Source organism: Amblyomma americanum, chromosome 4 (assembly GCF_052857255.1).
Source record: "Amblyomma americanum isolate KBUSLIRL-KWMA chromosome 4, ASM5285725v1, whole genome shotgun sequence".
NCBI lineage: Eukaryota > Metazoa > Arthropoda > Arachnida > Ixodida > Ixodidae > Amblyomma > Amblyomma americanum.
The window spans coordinates 218,342,728-218,359,864 of NC_135500.1; the positions used below are offsets into that span (position 1 = coordinate 218,342,728).

Genomic DNA, 17,137 nt, shown 5'->3' on the forward strand with positions numbered 1-17,137 from the left:
TTGCATGAGAAAGCACTACGGGTCCGCTTAAGAAATCCTTGCTTGCCTCGTTAGGCGGTGTGTAACGGCGCTACGATCAACATGGCAACCTTGATCGCAGGTTGCCTATATGCACGACCCTATGTCCAAGATCTTCATCTCGCTGTTTGTAGCCCTGGAGTAGTCCCCTAGCTTGTTCTGTGGGCTAAGCTAATATTGGCTGGTCTGATAAGTTGTAATAAGGGTTAACTGCACGAAAGGGGTAAGACAAGAAGAAACACATACGACACTTCCCTTACAAAAGTGGTCTACTGACAGTCTATAGACTTCATATAGACTGTACTGCCTTCCTATAGATATTTCTTTTTGTCTATTCATAGTCTATAGAATGTCTATTGACAAAAGTCTACTAGACGTGTATGGCCATAAATCTATAGATTGTCTATAGAATTTGTATTGCTTGTAGACTGCTCTCTAAGGTTTGTCTATGAACTTTATAGACAGAAGTCTATGGACAGTCTATAGACGGTCTAAAGGAATTTTTGTACGGGTTAAAAGCGCACTGTGCTTCTAAGTTTATGTGTGTCTTCCTTTTGTCTTATCATTCCGCGCTGTTAACCCTCATTTTGGTGTGAACCAACTATCCAGGTAATACTTATTCCTAAGCTGTCGCTAGTCAGCCACACAGGCCCGAAGCTGAGGCAGGGAGAAATTTTTTTCATCCCGATTTCGGAAGTATATATATTTTCTGTTGTAATTCACTGAAATTAAAGCAGCCACAGATAGTCTACGTTAGTGAAACGTACAGCACAAGTTTTTTTTTTAAACCTTTTCTCCTTGAAAACTAGTATAGAACTACGCGCGCCAGCTTTGTTTCCTGCTTCGGACTGCATGTACGCTTTTCTGCCTAGATTCCCGGGCTCTCTTGTCGGCTGAGCCACATTTTTAAAGGGTCACGGTCGGGACTGAACTTGTGGAGTGTTTCTCGCCGAGTTATGCGTTCGTTTGTTTGTGCTTGCCATTTCTGCTCTACCGTGCAATCTGCAATCACAGGGGAAGAATTTGCCTGATCTTCGACGTGCGACGCATGACGTACGAACAGGACAGAACGAAAAGGGGAGGGGGGGCAGGGGAGCGGAGATAATGAGGTAACTAAGTGTCATCCAGCTCCTAGCGGAGCCATTATTGATACTCTCATCGTTTCCTCCATAAATGTTGCGGTGAAGCAAATTGCGTTAACGGAAGTTTTGAGCAGAAAGAAATAAGGAAGTAAGCTTCGCTGATTTTCACGCTTGATCATTTTCTGCTTCAAAGATGCTCCCTTTCACCCCTTTCACTTCCCAACACGATAACGCAAGGTTGAGACGCATAGGTTTGCTTTGACTTGTGAAGCACCCCGGCCACTCGATCTTTTCGGGGCGGCCTGTATATTCTCGTCTGCTGTCCAAGTTCTTTTCCACGGTTACAAAAAGCACACTCACACCGTCGTTGGCTTTTGCGACTGTCCTCCACGTCATAATGGCTGCTGCTGCCGCCCGTATTCAATGAAATATCCCTTTATAAAACGCGCACGCAGTCATCATCGTCATAGAAGAACAGAGTGAATGCGTCGGAAGCACAGGCTTCAATGAAAGATAGGTTGTGGGAAGCCGCAGTCCGCTAACCAAAGGGGACGTTCATTATAGACGGCGTATTGAAGCTGAAGTCTTCCCCAACCCTTGTCCACGTTTGTGCAGACTTAGCTTCTCATTTAAAGATTGAGACAAGGGGAGTCGTTGAACGCGCTTCGATTTCTTCCAAGTAGCTTTTTCACAGCGGTGCCATGCATTTTCCTTAGAAGGCATCCAAGTTTGCATCCAGGCTACACGTGGGGATGCGTTGCGGCCAGATCCGTGACACAGGACAACTACGACGGCATTGCTGCCAACCATATGGATGTTATGCCAGCGCCGTGCAGCAGTTTCGCGATTAACCTTTAAAATATTTTGAACGCATAGTTATTAATGCGAAAGCATTATATGTCGTATTAACACAAAAACCTGCGTCCAACGAAATTTTGAGGATATCATATTGCCACGTAGTGGTGACGGCAGTCGAAGCAGCGATGAAGACGGACGAAAGGGTCTTCTAAAGGAAGACTTTATTGTGCTGACTTGCACCAAAAATGGACTGAATCACTCGGCGGCGGCGAAGCGACAAGCGTGCTCGGCGGTCGTCGAACAGAATGCCCGCCGCTGTCGGCTGTGCTCAATTTAAAGCTGATAGCGAACTTTCGAGATAAAGCGTGCAAAGTTACTAGAACATTCCGGAACAACGTATAATCAGCTCTGCCTGGCTGCGATCAACCTAGATAAATCCAGTCGCGTCTTGCGTCGCAAACAAAGCGATAAAGTGGTGTGGCGGCAGATTTAAAAAAAGAACAAACACTGCAAATATTCGCGGCAATATATAGTCATGAATGATGAAACGTAACGTACTATGACCAATGAAAGTCATTCTGCAACATATCATAATTCAGCACTTTACGAGTAACGTAAACTAAAGACTGTAGAGTTTGCACAAAGCATGCATAGTCTTGCTTCGCAGTCATAGTCATGACTCATAGACATTCTGGAATGTGGCATGATTCAGCACTACAATGCTTTCGCATTCTTACTCATAAGCAGTCTTAAGTGTGTGTAGCGAATTTTTTTCTGCGCACCTGTCTGCAATCATTGGACTGACCGCTGCTTTGGCAGATTTTGTGACGTGCTCCGTCATCACAAATGTTGAGTCTTTTGGTGTGATTTTTCTTTTAGCATTGACGTTTCCTGTATGCCCGCGAATAACTTGTTTAAGCAACAGCGCACGTGCGCACGCGTTTTTATACTCCGATAAATAAGCTCGCACAAAGCTGATGTTTGAGAAGAGAACTACTCATCTCGGCACCTTGGTCCCAGACCTCTATTATCAGGCATAGCCATGGCAGTTCAGCAATGCACAAGGTTCCTCCTTGCTGAGCGCGGCTTCTAAACATTCCAGCAGCGCTTTGGTGGCCTCACGCTGCGACGAAAGCTCAGACCACCGTGCTTGGATACTGCCCTCTGTGAAGCGCCTCATCTCAAATCGGCAAAGTGCTTCCTCAAAAGACTCCGTTTCATACATCTTGTGCAACGCTGTCAAAGCTAGCGCTCTTTTTTGCGCTGCCTGCATCCGCGACCAAAAAGTAGTGCGTTGCTTGTGGTGAGCGATGAATGCTTCGCCTGCAGCTTTACTACATGACACATTTGTCATGAGCTTGGTTAAATGCACTCTTACTGCTGACGACACGCTGTCGCTTTCTAGTGCCTTAGAGCACTCGGCCACAGAGCAGGCGCGGAGTAACACGGCTCTCTTTATTTTTCCACGCGGGCTACTTTTGTACCTTTCACAGCGTTGCGTCTGCATGATGCATGAAACGGAGTATAGAGACTTGCGCGTGCCTTCTGCGCGCACGCTGTTGCAGGTGTGCCTCTCACCTGACTCCAAGCCCTGCTACTGCGCGTGCGCCGCAGGCATACGTTAATCCGCCAGAGGTCAATAGGCCAGTATGTCTCCGTTATGCTACTTTCCATCGCTGCGCCTAATTTCTGCTCATAAAGCAGGCCTGGTCGCCATGGTGAAGGTGTTCTGTGCGCGGTGTCTAGGCAGGCTGACTTCCAAATTTTTCCACATAAGGGAATAGCGTGTCGACGACGAAAAGCGGGCCAGTGTTATTTTGTTCTCGTGCGCTGTATCTTCCTCTGTTATCATGTTATTTTTGCGCACAACAAACTCGCAAGATTGACTGATTGAAACACGTCCTCTATTAAACGCCCTCACGTGCACATTGCTCGACGCATCGGTACCGGCATGTGGATCCACACTTGTCACGGCGGCCCGGTGGTGGCGGCAAACTTGCAAGACGAAATCTTCGCAAGGTGCACTAACATGCTTGGGATCACCAGGCTGTACAGCAGCGATCGCATTTGCTGCGTCCCGTGCATTTCACAACATGCTCTGCTGTACGACATAAGCCTGCATACGTTTGTTTCGGGCGAGCTGCGTAAGCTAGAAGCGGAGATTACAATAAATTACCAGGCCATTGATAAAACCAATGCGAGCACTCCGCTCTCCTGGAGTGTCTCTTGTGGAATACGGCATGTAATTGTTGTCATTTTGCAGCTCTCTCATGTTTTGACGAAGCTGGAGGATGGACGCGTGCTTCTACTCTTATGCGTCAGTCAACAATCCCACTGAAGCAACAATTTAATTATTGACTACGCATGTTTTGTTTGCTTTATTTTCTCGAGAAGAGGCACTGAATTGCAACGAGGTCGTAATGAAATCTTTATTCATCGCTTACAGTGAATTGGCTGCTAGGACAGCGACCAGTTTTGTTTTTCGGGCCTAATTTTTGTTTAGAGCAGAACTTGTCGGATAACAAACATTTGTCCGTTCGAATTTGCTTCGAGATTTAATTGAAGTTGAACCCCGCTACCAGGCTGAAAATACATTATCTTCCAAGAAAAGAAAAGATAAAGCAACTGATAGGTGGTTTTGAAACCCTCTTGGGGATGGTTCCGCAGCATAGCTTGTGTACGCTACGTACAGTCTGGATGCCGGAGATGGCTGCTCGTGTAACGGAGGGCCTCTAGTCGGATTTGGAACGCAGCTGTGAATTCCCCTCAAAGGACGCCCTCCAGCCAATGGCGGCGACCACTTCTCATGACGTCGTGGTTAATCTCCTAACGTGAAATCGCAGGTGACTGCCAGGGGCCTCCGTGAAATGATTAACTGCGACGTCATGGCAGTCGGTCGACGCCATTGGTAAGAGGGCCCCCTTTGAGAGGCATTTGCCGCTTCGTTCTTGAGTTGTATTCGATTACAGTACGCACCTGCGAGAAAAAACTATATGTCAGTGTGAAGTTCTTCCGGTGCTTCCCACCTAGCATTATGTGTTGCAAGCGAAGCAAAATTTTGCATAAATTTTGCATAAATCACTGAAGCTTTAGGCATGTGCTAGCAGTGTGTTGTAAACAAATCTCGTTTTCTGCAATTCTTTGCAAAATCTCGTACCTGGCACCCCCTTCTTTACATCCTACCAATACGAACCACTGCCACTGATCTGGGATGTGGTCAAAAGCTTGAAATCTCAACTCTCCATCCGGACAGTAGCCAGTAGACAGTAGACAATAGCAGTCGCGTGGCTCCGGCGTGTCAGGAAGCTCTTCTGCGCCTGGCGGAGGAAGGCCAACCTTTCAACCTGCAAACAGTAACAAGAGGAGAGGGAAGTTAGCGATTTTGACTACCGATAACTCAGCTTCTACAAAGAGCATACAAAAAAAAATCTTTACATGAAGATATTCGACAAGCGTGTCCTTTAGCGCCCCAGGCATACCGCAACTTCATTAGAGCCCCTTTCAGAGCTGTACGCGTTAAACAAAAGACGACGAATTTGAGGCTCGTTTCCTGCAATCGAGAAGCCAAGCGTCAGCTTGTACGACGTTCCAGAGCAGGGTCAACGTACAGGAGCAGAAACCGAGTCGGCTGTCATTCTAGGGCTCCCCGAGTGCCCAGGCGCCTCATGTAAGCTAGAAGAATGGGTGTTTCGATGGAAGAGCTGTTTTCACGACCCTGAAGAATGACCCCCCAAGGGGGGAACCCTACAACCGGGGTTCAGGTAAAGCGATCCTCAACAATGCGCGGGCCACTTACTGCTTTACATTTCTGTTCGGCGGCCGGCAGGTCAGGGATAACCAAAAACATCTTTATCCTGGACCTAGATTCACCACGCTCCGGTCAGTGCACCCTTCGTACTGGGCTTTGTCGGGGGTCATGCGCGTCTGTGCCCACTCGGCTGGCACTGCAGCTGCGTCTGGTGGGCATTCTAGAAGTAGTAGTGTATATATAGCAGAGTCGTCATTTCATTTCGCTCTCACTCTGGCTTTTTTTTCCGAGACATCACTCGAGCAATGGATGTTGTCTACAGCTCTCGAACAGCAGCGCAGCTGCAGAACTACCGTATCCACGAGGCGAGGCTCACGGCACGTGCGAGCAATGCCGACGCGCGGAGACGTGTGGGCCCACAGTCCCTTTGTGTGTTGCCAGGAAGAGTCACGGGATTCTAGAATGCAGAGCCTGGACACTAGCGCGAGCGGCACGAACTTGATTGCTTTATGTATTTTGTAAATAGTGTACAAACAAAACTCTCCCCTGTCCTTCCTTGCTATCACTACACCCACGCTCCATCACATAACGTGGGCCTGCCAGAAAATAGAGGTGGCACCAAATAAACCAAACCCGAGTGCGGAGCAATGGGAAGGAATGCTCTCCAGGGACCGTCAGGACGTCCAACCTGGGCTAATCCGGCGAGCACAGCTGGCAGCGGCATCCAGCGGAGCCCTGGACTAGGGGCAGACGACCACTGCTAAGAAGACGGAAGACACACCTGACTCCGCCAAATTGCCCACCTACTCTCTAGAGCTCAATAAACGTTTTCCTTCCTTCCATATCCCCTCCCTTTGCCTTTTGTGGCTATGCTGCGGAAGCTACGGGCACGCGCCGCCAGCTGAAACGCCTGTCTCCCTTCCTCTTGAGAGCGTGATAAGAGCGCGCTTGTGAAAGCATTGCGCCTCGCCCTCGTAGCTTCCGCTGCATAGCCACAAAAAGCTGTCCGGTAACATTCTGTTGCTTCACTTTTTTTTAAATAAACCACCACTACTATTGTCTGGTCTTCTGCCTAGAATCTTCGTTCCCTCTAATCGAATTCAGTCAGCGCGCTTCTCATTTTTATTTAGTGAACGTTCATACTCCCTTGCGCGGTCATTAACGCAGCAGTCCTCCAGGCCTATGTGGGAATTAAGCTGCGCAAGTCAGCGAAATTTCATACGCGACACACGTGGTTCACTTCACATGCGTGCTGGCATCGCTCTTTCTGCATCCACGTGTTCTTGCTCGGGTCCGGTCTCAGCCGCAGCCACGAGCACCGAGCAAGAGAAGAGAAAGGAAAGGAAGGGCAGTGAAATTAATCATTGCTTCAATAACGCAGCGCTGTGTCGCGTCTTATCTTCCCTCCTCCTTGTGCTGTTTTATCCTTATTAATTATTGCTTGGCTCGAACGAAAAGGGTTTAGCGCTTCTGTCGTCTCACTGCTTTCCATCCTGTACAAAGAGAACACTATTTACGGCCCGTGCGAAGCTCGAGTTGTGGCTTCCGGGCAACGGTCACGGGCGGTGTGCGTCGACGAGGCCCACCACGGATGACAGAAGGAAGGGGAAAGCCGACACGGGGGAAAGAGGGCACCTCGTCGGACGCTGTCGCCAGCATCGCCAGCGAGCCATCTCCACACGAGAACTTGGCGGGAGCAGGTCACACTTCCTCGCGTATGTGCAGAGCGCCTGCGGGCCCAGCGCCGCGCCGCGACGGGCGTCGTAAAAGGGGAATGCACCTCCATGCTCCTGGGGATGGCTGCTAACCCCTATCTCGCCGACGGAAGGAATTTCAAGGCGTCAAGAAAAGGGGTTTAGAAGGCGCTGAAAGGAGAACTTAAACCGCGAAGGAAAAAAAAAGGGGGGGGGGGGGGGAACCTGGAAGAGCTCCAAGCCATGAAAAAAAATCGCTATCTGCGCCCCGCTCGCGCCTGTTCGCGCGTCGCGCCTCGCGCATGCGCAGACAGGCTCCAGCGTACGCCCGTGCGCGTAGGCGCTCCTCCACCCGCAAGCCTAGGATGTGTCTATCGAGTTGGGGCTTAAGGGATAAAAAAAAAAAAAGCCCACGCGTGTGCAGTTTTGGGCGATTCTTTCGTAGATGCTCCTTTGGAAAGTACAAAAGTATGTGCGTGTTCGACTGCAAGTGGCCGGGAGGTGGCTACAGCGCCCGGGGTACGGGCGGCTCTGACAGCTCTTGGGTACTCGAGCCACCTCCCGATGGACACAGGGAATACCCGTCGGGTCACTAGCCTCGGCTACATGAATGCGACAGAAGTCGACTCCTGTCTACTTTTTGAGGGAAAGAGAAGGATTTGAGATGGGAAGGCGTGACTCGTCTCCTAGTCTAGTAGTGGTTTATTTTAAAAAAAAGTGAAGGAAAAGAATGTTGCCGCCCGCGGCAATTGCAAATATCTTAAGCAGCCGAGCTGCTGCCCACGGAGGTGAAAGAGAAAGGGAGAGAATAGCGAGAAGTATGGACCTCCTGCATGTTTGTAAACAAACGAGGTGGCGCTGCAGTCGCTAGCGAGCTCGTGGTAGGCAAAAGGTCGGGGAGTGGCGTCGCGGATAGGTGTTGTGCGCAGGTTTTCAAGGCTTGTAGGCGCGTTTCCAGTTTCTGCGAATCATAGCAATGGTCGATGCTTCCAACTTAGTAATTTGTCGAAGTACACGAGCTCGCGTTGTCCACGTGCGGCCTTTAAAGAGAAATAGTTTGCCGCTGTGTATTGTATATATGGTTAGTAGTAAGCATGTAGAAAGCGTTCCTGCCGCTTATTTATGCGCTAGGCATTGAATAAAACAAGTTTTGACACTCGGCACTAGCCGGAATGATTTTACTTCGGGACAGTAGTGAGGGGAAGTGCTGGCGTTGTTTCGTCGGAGCAGACATGCGCTTATCGTCTGCTGACATACGTACGTGTCGCGCTGCGCGAAAAGTGGGGACAGCGTCGTGTCCCCGACCTCCTTTCTCGCTTAGCGCTGTTTTTAGCCGCATGACCACGCACCAGCCAGGCTGACTTGTCCTCTTGTTAAGCTGGTCGATTTGGTGAAAATTTTTGATTTCTAGAATTATTTTCTTTCCTAGCCCTGAAGTCTAGTTTTGTGACGAAAAATTATAGCAAAATATTGAGTACAAATTTATAAATTACGCTTTTTAGAAGTGTGGTCGTCAAAAATTGTGAGGTAATTTCTTTGATTTCAGTGCCGCATTTTGACCAAAGCGAAAGCGAAGATGCCATAAACGAGGGAATATACTTTAAGGTTCGTTTTCTTTTAACCTCCCTGCGTTTCCTTTTCATTCTCTCTCTCTCTTCTGACCTCTCACATTTTCTGCGACTGGATCACAGTGCACCTTCGTAATTCGCATGAAAATCAAATGATTCCATTTGTCGCAAACTATTCCTGAGACGTTGAGGAGCGTAATAAATCTCTCGATTTTTTTCCCTACACGTGCAGTATTGTGTTAGTTATTTTTTGTAAGAAACGTTTTCATGTAACTATGCATGCATAAGTACTGATCATATAGAAAAAGAACTAATCGCGTCATCATACAGAACAGGGCTTTATGCACATGCTGGCATAAAAAAACTGCGCACTATCTACTCAATTATTTGAGACCTAGCTTGGGGGGACTTGACGACGGTCTTAATTATAATTACCCAGAACTGCACCAGGTATAGCTATAAATAAAAGGAATGACTGAAACTAGCGTAGGAATTTCATATTTGCACCAAGTTTAGTTACATATCGCATGCATGAATAACGAAAACACTTTTCATGCCGCGTCCCCTCTCAATCTCGCCACGTGTCTGTTAGTAGCACGCCTGCGGCTGCTTCTTTCCAAACAAGCTTCTGATCATGTATTACCTCATGAAACATGACACATGCATGATGCAATGAAAAAGCATATGGCGTTTAGCACACTTAAGGTACGCTATTCTAAGCACACCAACGCGACCGCGCAAGATTGACACAACTTACCGGACTTCTTTCTACTCGAATGAAATAAGTACGTCGTCATATCAAGAAACAGTTTCAAGTAACTATTAAATGTCACAAAACGCGCCATTTAACCATGGTGTGCTATTAACAAAAAAAAACGCATTCCTTGGGGGCGAGTGAACTGTCGGCGCCCCGTGCACTCCGGCTCAAGGTGATAAGTACGTGTGCAGCTACATATGTCTTTTTTTTCCTTGAGCAATTATCAGCCTACTATCCTGAAGTTCAGGTGAATGAACGCAGTAACTTGCATGCTATTAAGTGCATTGAGTGGCAGTGCCTATCGACACCCAGACTTCGCGCTTTACTACCGTGGCCCAATGCCTGTTAGCCAGTTTCCGAATGCGACATTTATGCGCGAGAAACCTATCGAGGCTAATTTAATATTTTTTTTTATGCTACTACGCGGATCCAGCAGTGACGCAGCTGGTCAATACATGCTGCTTCTGCAGTGCACAGGCTTGAAGCAGCCGCCGGTAGCTGCGGCAGCTGCGGTAGGCACGGGCAAGCGGAACCTGTTTTGCCTACCATGCGAAAGTCGCTGCTAACATCAGCGCCACCGCATCTTCGTGACGTCGCGGGGTGAAGGAGGTCCATAGAGGGGAGCGTTAGCAAGAAAGGGCGGGGGAGAGCTTTGTACACTATTTGCAAAATACAAAAAGCAATCAATAGAATCTACTCTATACCTTGATTGTTTTTAACTTCCTCCCGAAAAGTGGACAGGAGTCGATTTCTGTCGCATTCATGTACACGTGGCTGCTGCAGGCACTTGCTGAGTCTTCGAAACCCCGGCCGCCTATGCCGGCTCCCAGAATGTTTACTTTTGGGAGGGTGATATTACACAGTCTGGCGTTTTGTGGCATGAACATATTAAGACTTTCGGTTTAGGCAATTTTTCCATGCAGTAAAAAAAAAAAAAGACCCTTTCGTGGCGCATGCGTTGCATGCTCGCCTGGCACGCAGAGGTCCTTGGTTCGAACCCCAATGCTGTGATTTTCTTTTAATGATTTACTGCCTACGGGCCTTGAAGACCCACGCTCAATACGACGCCGCTTCCTGGCCTCTCCTCTGCCAGCGACTGCAGCGCCATCTCTTTTGTTGGCCAACATGCAGGAGGTGTTTAGGGGGCCCCACTAATCATCCAATATGGCTGCCCGAGAGATGATCAGGCGGCCGCGCCAGCTTAGTTCTGCGCTGCGCTGCCTGAGGCTGCATTAAATTGTTCGTGCGTGTAAGTGTGCTGCTTAGGCGAAGAAGCTCTCAATGCAGGCGCTGTTGTGTGCTGTGGCTCGAGGATATGTACTGCACAGTACTAAGGCCCTTGTATTGTCGCTGTCGGCAAAAAAAAAGTCACGGAGGGGCTTTATCACGATGCCGGCCTCGCAGGTGCGACAAAAACCACCCGACGCAGGTGCGGCTGCTCTGGCACGCAAAACATTCGGCTGTTGACGGCGCGCAGGGGGACGTCCCGCATGCACCGAGGCGTCTCTGAAAGGAAGGCGGTGGGGAGACGTGCGCGCAGGGCAAACACGGAGAAGAAAATTTCCGGCAGGCACGAAGCGCTCGCTCACGCATGTACGTCGAGTTCGCAGTCAGGGGCCGTATTTTTCACCTGATTTCAGCATCCCGCTGCTTAGACAAACAAAACGCGGATAATCGTGGTCTGGGAACAACATGCAATAATTACACGAAGTAACAATTTGCACTGCGCATTTCAGCCCCGCTAACTTCTTTTGGAGCACCGCGGGTAGGCTACGATTTTGCCTGGTGTAAATCGTTAGCAAGTCCTGGCGGAAATATTTTTTCGGCAGCGATCGCTTGATAAGCGAGGTAGCTTCGGCTTTAAAGAGGTCCTCTGCGCCACAAATGGCTGCCGATGTAGCGCACCTGGCCGTGAAGTTCCGCAGACTCGGAGTTTAGAGCGCATCCGGCGACTACTAACTGCAAGCATTGCACACATAGAATCATGCAAGTAACGTCGTCTTTTTTTTAATTTCTTAAAGACACTTGTACGGCCAAGTGGTCGCTGCCGAAAAATGTTGCCCTCAAGGGAAGTTCACAGTTTACGTCAGTCGAGGTCACTGCTTGGCACGTGGTATGCTAGAAGAAATAATTGGCCAACAGATGTGTACTGAAAGCTGCCAGAGTCCTGGTGATATGTTCTGCAGTGTAAATATTGATTACGCTGCAAATTTAAAGAAGCGCGAAAAACCGAGGACGATTGATGAATAGAACCAATAGGGGGCAGCTACAGTGGTTTAGTGCTGCTGTTTGTGCGTTTCTTCATCCTCGCCCCAGTGTCATCGCGCTGCTTTTTCATGCTGAGTAATGGGCTAGCCCTGACTGAGATTTTAATTAAATTGATTATCCACTTCTTCTTGAGCTTAGAATTGGAGGGAACGTGTGAAGATTTATCTCGCCTTAGACTGTACGGTTTAAGCACGGCAGTAGACAGAAAGTGAGATTGTTTTGATATTTTCTGCCCATATTTTGCGCTTTTCAAGCGCGCTTAGATGTTACATCAACGTACGTATCGCCCTGGCTGTGTGAAAGGCGCCACCCAAAACGCAATGACACGCTAAAAGAGGTGCGCAACAGAAATCTCAGTAGAGGAATTGGGCGGAAGACGTCAGCCCAAGCCGGACGCCTTCGGCCGGCATCATCTCTCTGGTGCTTCTGGAGGTCGGTGTCGCGGCCGCTTGGATGCGGCACCGCGCGCGAAACTTGCGAATAATATGTTTCATACCCCACTTGTTTTCGCTGCCTACATCTGGCGCCAAAGAGCAGTGCATTCACATTGGTGACCGACGAGCAGCAAATGCTTTGCCTGCAGGCTTATTGCACGGTACATTTGCCATGACCTTGATTAAATGCCTTTTGTTGCTGACGACACGCTGTCGCTTTCTCGTGACGTAGACTACCCGGCTACAAGACAAGCGCGGAGTAACACGCCTGCTTTTATTTTTTCATGCGGTAGCATTGCATCTGATGCGTTAAACGGAGTATAAGTTTGGGTAGAAAATAAAATTATAAGGCAGCCTCAAGAAACCTTCGTAACGTGAGAAAATGGAAATAGTTGGGCAAAAGGCGAGCGCAGAAACGAGCATAAAAGAAAAAGATAAAATTGGAAAAGATGAACTAGCTTGAGCGGAAAAAAATAAGTCGAGGCAGAAAGAATTAAAGCTGCACTAGAGAGGAATCTGAACTCGTATTTTTACCGCGGGAACTCTATCTACATGTTCCGAGCATTCTTAGAAACTTCAAAGTATTGCCCAGTGCGGCCGATTTCCCTAACTTAAATTGGAATAAACGTCCCGGCTCCCGCCTTTTTTTGAACACAACGCCGAAGGTAGGAGGAGTCAACCAACGCGTGGAGTGCCTTTCATCCATTCCCGTGGTTCCTCTATAGTGCCCCTTTAATGACAAAAATTATAATATCTGCAAATGTAAATCGCGGTTTATCCTGATCGTTGCGTTTAGCACAGGCACTCCTCCTCCACGATGGGTGCGGAGGTTTGATTCCAATAGCATCTACGACGGCCCAAGGAGCGCGAAGCACCAGCTAGGCGTTAGAAACAAGGATATTGAAACAAGTGCACTTGCCAAGCACGCCAGCAGGACTGGGCATCAGATTGACCGGGACAAAGCGGCAATTTTAGCCACATAACAAAATCTGACAACGCGGCTTTTGCTTGAATCATCCGATTGGCGCCCGATAACTCGAATCGCACGGAAGGAAGCATTCCACTAATCTACACACGGTCATTACGTCGCAGACTTTGGTCTTAAATTTTCACAAACACGTCTGCCTAAATAGACGTTTTTAGCATACCGGAAGAGTATTAGCCAGCGCACGCGCAGTGACATGGGTGGGCTAGTCGAGACACTGTGAGTGCGCAGTTGGCGTCCGCTAAACCGGCTTACGTCTACACTAATACGTCCCCGGTATGTTTAGCACACCAGATACGTATTAGCTTAGACGTACGGGTTCTACACGGGACGCTGTCTTGGCGTGCTTGGTGCCGAGAACCCACCCGAAATGTTGAGATAAGCCCCTGTTTTTGTTCGTCTATATCCTTTCTCGCACTTTAAAAAGAGCGGGCTGGAACGTACGTAGTACGTACAAGCTCGCGCCGCGATTAACGGTCCCGCCGTTCGGCGCCGGCCGCTCTGCCATCGGAAGCTGCGGCCATTAACCTCGATCTGTTGCGTCACTGGAGACCCACGCCGGCAGCGGTCGTTACCGCGCGCCCGACTGCGGAGGTTTCGGTTCGGCTTTTCCTCGTACCTGTTTGGGCGCCTTCTTCTCCCGGCGGCTGCGTCACCATCAAGAGACGCTCGGAGAGGAGGGGAACGGCAGCCTCTCCGGGCCAGTGCCCTGGAAGCGGAATCTCGGGCACGCGTGTGCGCCGTATCTGTGGCCGCGCCGAGCACAAAGGAAGAAAAAAAAAAGAACAAAACAATCGGTGCGTTGTTCTCCGCTCCTCACGCGAGCCTCATTTGATTGCTGAAGCTCATTGATGCCTTTGACAGGGCGGCACACTGTCTCAAAATTAAAGAAATGGCAGTTAGCGCGGCTTCAGGCGGGGCCTCGAAACCTCCTCCCCAGCTTAGTATAATACCATATCTCCTCCTCAGCTCCACCCTTTCCCCGCAGCCACCTTGCGCACTGCGGACAAAAGAAGGAGAGAGGGGAAGGAAAAGAGGCGCGAGAGAGGGTAGGGACCGGGCTTCTTCAGACGAAACGAAGGTCACGCTCGCCCTGGCCAGCGGATAGTCCAGTTGGGGAGTTCGGAGCAGAACTGTGCCGCGGAGGCTGCAAGGCGCAATGGAGAACCCGGGCAGCGGAGGAGCAACGTCGGAGGCCGTCGCGCTGGAATCGTTGGGGACGCTCTTTCGGCGCGACCCCCGCACAGAGGGCTGGCCTCTCGTGGCCAACAAGCAGTTCATCGTGGGACTCCTCTGTGCCTATGTTTATGTAGTCAAGTTCATCGGGCCTCGCTTCATGCAAGGGCGCAAGCCGTACGAGAACCTCAAGCCCGTGATTGTGATATACAACGCTGCTATGGTGATCCTCAACTGCTACTTCATGGTGGCCTACCTGTCCCTGTCGTACGGCGGTGGCGGCTACAGCTTCGTGTGCCAGGGCGTAGACTTCGACTCGCGCGACGCGGTTGCCATGAGCTTCCTGGCCCACTGCTGGTGGTACGTGTGGGTGAGGGTGGCCGACTTCCTGGACACCATCTTCTTCGTGCTGCGCAAGAAGGACTCGCATGTGTCGCTCCTCCACGTGGTTCACCACGTCCTGGTCGTCTTCAACGGCTGGTACGGCCTCGCCTACGGGGCAGACGGCCACATAGCCTTGACCCTGATCTTCAACAGCTTTGTGCACGTGGTCATGTACACGTACTATTTCCTGTCTCTGCTCGGTCCCTCCGTTCGGAAGCACCTGTGGTGGAAGCGCTACTTGACCCAGCTCCAGATGATCCAGTTCGTCATCTTGATCGTGCACGGCTCGTTCCCGCTGTTCATCGACTGTGGCTACCCGAGGGCGCACGTGTACATCGGGATTCCGCAGGGTTTCTTCTTCCTCGTCATGTTCTTGAACTTCTACCTGAAGAACTACAACGACAGGAAGAAGGCTGCGGCACAGATCAGCGCCAGGAGCAAGCTTCAGTGAGCGATGCCCGCCGCCTCATCCTCCCACTTGTGATTCTGCATACATCGATTGCACTAGTTGAACATTTGGGACACCAGTTTGTTTCAAGCGCCATCTTCAGTTGTTTCGGCAAGGAGTGAATGCGCAGGCCACTTCGAGTGCGGGTTACGAGTTGTAAAGGCAATGCATTTTTGACGATTTATTCATACTTACAGGCATGACTCATAGGCAGTGAAGTACTTTCCTCCTCCAGACGTTCCTTGGTTCACAGTTGCTTTTTTCCTTTTTTTACTTTTTTTGTCCTTTTTTTCTTTGCACATTTACGACCAGGACAGTATGATGAGCAATTCAGAGCGCCGTTAACAAAGTGATCAACAAAAATAGATCATACGTTATGGCGACAGCCACTCACAAAATGAAATTGTCTTACCTTTGGCCTTGGTCAACCCTCAGCAATAGGCGCAGTCTAACAAAATTTGTTTAATTTTTGCAAACACTTATATTAAGAACTAGATTCGATCGGCGTCCCATAATAACTAATATAAAACAATCTACGTAATATATAGGTATTTAAACATTTCTTGCAATTATGTGCTCGTGCTTTGAAAAACCAGTGTTGTCTGTTCTTTCGTCGATATTCCTTAGTTCCAATAGTTGCGCTGGGTGATGCCGTTTGCACTGTCGTCCGAGGAAACCTGCTTGAACGACCATTGATTGCAAGTCGAGTCAAGAGCTTGTGCGCAGTTTGCAGAGCTTTTAATGCTGCGTCTGCTAGCGATACAACGATAGCCTTAAAAATAATATCAAGGGAATTAGGTCTCCATTCTAATTGAAGCCTGTAAACTTATTAGTACAGTGCAGAAATTCTTTAGGAGCTTGAGAAAAAAAGCCTAGTTCAGATCGCTGAGACGACCATGTGACGACCAGTAATAAAACACTGTTGGCATTCACTGGTAGGCTACTGACTCTATGATTGTGATTCCCAGCTCATTAAGCATTTTGCAGTTCCTTTGAAGCTTGCATCCCCCCTTTGGAACAGTTGAGTCAACAGCCCCCTTGCCACCGCAAGGACTGTTTGACAATCTCGTCAGTGAACACCAAGCGAGTTACAGCTCATACTGCACGTTGTTTTGTCTAGCTATTTCTTGCGATGTGAAGTGCATTGATTTTCCTTTGCATAATTCCACGACGAGTAATAATACTCCCCACTTTGCTTTTCTGACCACTCGTCGCTTGTACTCCCTCGTACAGCCATAAGCGTGGCCTCAGTGGTTACGTTACTCAGTGCGCAAGTCGGAGGCAGGGAGCGTGCTGCACTCCAAGGTACACATGCTAGCATATGCTTCCTGTGGGACCATCTCTTCGTTAAGAAGCGGCTCGCCCTCCTCGAAGCTCATGCAGCACTTTTTGCATTTATACTGCGAGATAACCATTTAGGGCACAGAGTTTTGTATTTTCAGCTTAGTTCTCAGAAATAGAATGCTTGTTATATATGTTTTTGAGTGTTGTCGACTTTTACTATTGATTCTTCTTTTTCATAGTGCACGTGAGCTTGATGTTTTGCTGCTTTTTTCAATCTGGTAAATACATAGTTTAAATCGTTTTCCTAATCGCAGTATTTATAGTACGCATGGTCGAATGTTGCACCTGTGTTTCTTTCGCAGGCCATGGCTGCAACTGTGCTGGTCGCTAATTAACTTACCGCTGTACGTGTCGCTTTTCCTGCTATCATTACTTCGGCTGGTTTGTGTATCGTTTGCTGCAATAATCTCGCAGCTTACCGTCCTGGACTATA

The 17,137-nt window shown here is 49.0% G+C and overlaps 1 pseudogene; it reads left to right on the forward strand.

Moving 5' to 3' along the window:
• The first annotated feature begins 14,511 nt into the window (after window positions 1-14,511).
• Window positions 14,512-17,137, forward strand: LOC144127600 (very long chain fatty acid elongase AAEL008004 pseudogene; annotated as a pseudogene).